This window comes from Pinus tabuliformis, chromosome 4_1 (assembly GCF_031772625.1).
Source record: "Pinus tabuliformis cultivar Carrire ecotype Pingquan chromosome 4_1, CPIR1, whole genome shotgun sequence".
Lineage (NCBI taxonomy): Eukaryota > Viridiplantae > Streptophyta > Pinopsida > Pinales > Pinaceae > Pinus > Pinus tabuliformis.
In genome coordinates, this window is record NC_142303.1 from 792,051,609 (window position 1) to 792,056,152 (window position 4,544).

Here is a 4,544-nt window from a genome sequence, read left to right on the forward strand (position 1 = left end):
CTTATTATTTTTTTTGTTTTTTTCTTTTCCTTCAGTGAGTGGATGAAGTGGAGGCTAAGACATGCTCCACTACCATCACTATTTTATTCACATCTTCAATGAACTCTCGCTTGGAGAGGGGTTTCTTATAGACTTTCAACCGGTGTCTATTGACAAGCATGGGGATGGCTTCATCATCAATGGTTCTGATCAGAACTGAACCATTGTCATTGCATTTCTCCATAGTGTAGGGTCCCAACCATCTTGTCCTCAGCTTGCCCTTGAAATATTTGTATCTTGAATCATAGAGTAGTGCCCAATCTCCCTCTTGAAATTTCTTCTCCTTGATGTTTTTTTCATTCCATATCTTTCTTTGAAGCTGAACTAACTCTGTATGGAGAAGGGCCTGCATTCGGTGTTCATCCAATCCATTGAGCTGGAGTAATATTTCTTTCTGTGCATGGCTGAAGTCTAGGTCCAGCTAATTTTCCATCCTCAGGGTATTAAATTCAAATTCTATTGATAGCAAAGCCTTCTTCCCATAGACCAGCTCATAGGGTGTGAACCCTGTAGTGGTCTTCCAGTTTGTATTGTAGGCCCAAGTGGCCTCAACTAATCTGTCTGCCCAGTCTTTCCTGTTGTTGCTCACTACCTTTGTCAGGATTCCTTCCAGTGCTCTGTTAGTGACCTCCACCTTCCCGTTGGCTTGTGGATGGTAAGGGGTGGAAGTACTGTGCTTGATTCTATGATGTGTGAGCAAGCCTTCAATCAAATTGGAAGTGAACTAGCTGCCTTAATTTGTGACCAACTCTCTTGGATACCCGAACTTGTAGAATATGTTCTCTCTAAAAAATTCAGCTACTTTTTCCTCTGTCGCTGCTTTGATTGCTTTTGTCTCTACCCACTTTGTCAGGTAATCGGTGCACACAATGATGTATTGCTTCTACTTTCAAGGAGGGTTGATAGGCCCCACAAATTCCATGCCCCACTTCTCAAATGGCTCAAAGGTCACTTGAGGTTGCATGGGCATGTCATCCATTGGAGTAGGTTTCCCCATCCTTTGACACCGATCACGTTGGCTGGTGTATCTCCTCATATCCTGATGAAGAGTTGGCCAATAGTAGCCTGCTTGCAGTATCTTGAAGGCAGTTTTTTTCTGCAAAATGACCTCCACAAGGCCCATCATGACAGGTTAGGAGGATGTCAAAAACTTCCTCCTCCCTGACACATCTTCTCAAGATCTAATCTAGGCCAAGTTTGAAGAGATTTCCCCTAATCCAGGTGAAAGGGGTGCTTTTCCTTACTATCTTGCTCTTGTCTTTTGAGGATAAGTGTGGTGGGAACTGTGCTGAAACCAAGTAGTTTGTTATATCAGCAAACCATGGAGAGAGTACTGAGATAGAAAACAGGTGTTCATCTGGCATTAGATCATCCACCATTCCTTCTTCACATGCAAGCAAATTTACTCTAGACAAAAAGTCAGCAACAACATTTTCTTTACCAGGCTTATCAACAATGGTCAAATAAAACTATTGCAGTAAAAGAAACCATCTAATAATGCAGGAATTTACATCTAGCTAGTTCATTAAATATCTAATTGCAACATGATCAGTGTGCACAAAGGTTTGATAGCCTGTGATATAATGTCTGAATTTGTTTAATGAATGCACTATAGCTAGGAAGGCTTCTCCTATCGCTTTGTTCGAGGCATCAGTGTGAATGTGGAAAGGTAGGGCCCAATTTGGGCCTCTCAAGATTGGGGTAGTCACGAGTTTTCTCTTCAAGGTATCTAGGGCTTCTTGACAGTTTTCTGACCATATAAACTCGACATCTTTACCTAAGAGGCCAAACAACAGAGAGGCTAGCTTGCTGAAATATTTAATGAATCTCCAGTAATACCCAGCTAAGCCTAGGAAACTTCTGACATCTCTCACTTTTTGAGGAGGTGGGACCCTTTGGATGATGGCAATTTTGTTGGGGTCCACCTGCAGTCCTTGTTGAGATATTGCATGACCTAGCACAGTCCCTTTAGTCATCAAAAATTCACATTTTTCCGGACTGAGGGACAGGTTCATCTCAATACATTTGTCTAGAACTTTTCCTAGATTAGATAAGGCTTCCTGAAAGTCAGAGCCATAAGGAGTAAAGTCATCCATATATATCTCTACTGCATCATGAACTAATTCAGAAAATATACTCAGTACCGCTCTTTGGAAAGTGGCTGGAGCATTACACAAACCAAAAGGAAGGACTCGGTATGCAAAGGTACCCCACGGACAAGTGAAAGTGGTCTTATCTTGGTCTTTCGAGCTGATTTGAATCTGATTGTACCCGCGAAACCCATCTAGGAAAGAGAAAAACTTCTTCCCCGCTATACCGTATAACACTTGATCTATGAAAGGTAAGGGGAAATGGTCCTTTTTAGTGGCTTTGTTCAATTCCCGATAGTCAACATAGATTCTCCACTTACCATTTTTCTTTGGCACTAGCGCCAAAGGAGAGACCCATTCACTGTTAGAGATGGGATAGATGAACCCTGCATCAAGCAATTTCTGCAATTCTTCCTTTGCAATATCTTTAAGTGTTGGATTCATCCTCCTTTGAGGCTACCTGACTAGCTTGCAACACTCCTTGATGTATATATGATGAGCACAGACTGAAGGGTGCACTCCCTTCATCTCCTTATAACTCCAGGCGAAGGCATCTAAGTGCTTTCTCAGCAGGCTACACAGTTCCTTCTCCTAGGAAGTGGATAGGGATGGATTGATTTTCAAGTTTCTTTCTGGACTGGACTCTATATTCTTAATATGGAGAGAAGTGGAGTCGGCCGCACAGAGATCAATTGAGGGGTTGTTTTGGGTTTCTCTTACTATGTCCTCTAAGGGTAATACACTGGGAGGTGGATTCTGAATCAGATTTTCAATTATATCATCCTCATCTTGTTGTTCCCCCCATGGCGATTCCTAATGTACAAAGTGGTGCAGAATAAACTTCATCCTCATCTTCCTCCTCCAACCAAAGGGGTAGATCATGTTCTAACAAGGGTTGGGCAGGAGGATATAGGATTAACTACTTGGACATATGCCCATTCTTTATGGTCATGTTCCCAGCTCGACAGCTAATGTAGGCATCAGCAGTAGCCACTTAGGGTCTTCCCAGAATGAGAGAATACCCAGTGAGCTTTGCCTTTGGTTGGAGAACTAAGAAATCAGCAGGGTACTCCCAAGAATCAATGGAGACCATCACATCTTCCACAATCCCCTCAGGGGTCACGGTGGAGCAGTCTGCTAACTGTAGCACGGTTGTGGTCTTCCTCAAGGAACCCTGGAGGTTGAGTTTGAGCATTGTGTCCTTTGTCATCACATTAATGGCAGCTCCCAGATCAATCAAAGTGTGTGGGATCATGGTGCCATTGATGTGGACATCAACTACTGGGCTTCCAGGGTCTAGATATTTTGGACAGATTACCTACCCCAACATCAGGTCAGACAGTTGTCCTATGACATTGATGGTTGGGGCATCTCTCTTGCGCCTTCCTAGATGCCTGAAGCACTTCTCTTTGATCAACCTTGTTATGTACCTAGGGGGGATAATATGGGGTACCAAGGGTGGTACCCAAGGTAATAATGTAATAATGGGATGGGCCATAGTAATAAATAAGGTGGTTAACCCATGTCATGTAAGGGACCACAAGTAGTTAATAATAATGTAATGGGCTCATGGTATTAGTAGATGGTATAAGGAAACCATGGTAATGGTACATGGTATTGTAGGTATGAGGCCTATATAAAGGCTAGAGACTCCACATAGGAGGAGGAAGAGAAGTATTATTGTATGAACGAGCATATGGCTTGTGGAGTGTTCTCCTTCCTTAAGGAGTGAATGTATGGTGTTGCCCTACCATAAGGGTTTGATAATAAAGAAGCATTCTATCTATTTCTATCTTGTTATTATTGGGTATATTTGTTATTTCTCATATATTTTGGACCAGAGCTACAACAAGTGGTATCAGAGCTACAACAAGTGGTATCAGAGCTCTTTCTTGGGCAAACGGTGGGAGAATTTTTTTTTCATTTTTGCAGGGATTTTTTGGGTGGCGAATTTTCAGATCAGATTTGTACGTTTTGGTGTAAGATCTGTAGAATCTAATTGCAGATCTGTATTCCTTGTGCAAAAATAGCTGATTTCAAAAAAAAAATCAGTTGAATCGGAGCCCGGATGAAGGAGATATCGCTGATCTAAAAATCAGTGGGGTTGTAGACAATTTTCAGGACAGCGACTTTGCGGCGCAGATCTAGACATCTTGGTACAAGATCTGAAAAATCTAATTGCAGATCTGGATTCTTTGGAAAAAAATACCCAACTTCAAAAAAAAAATCAGTCGAATCGGAGTCCGGATGAAGGAGATATCACTGATCTAAAAATCAGTGGGGTTGTAGACAATTTTCAGGACAACGACTTTGCGGCGCAGGTCTAGACATCTTGGTATAAGATCTGCAAAATCTAATTACAGATCTGGATTCTTTGGAAAAAAATACCCAACTTCAAAAAAAAAATCAGTCGAA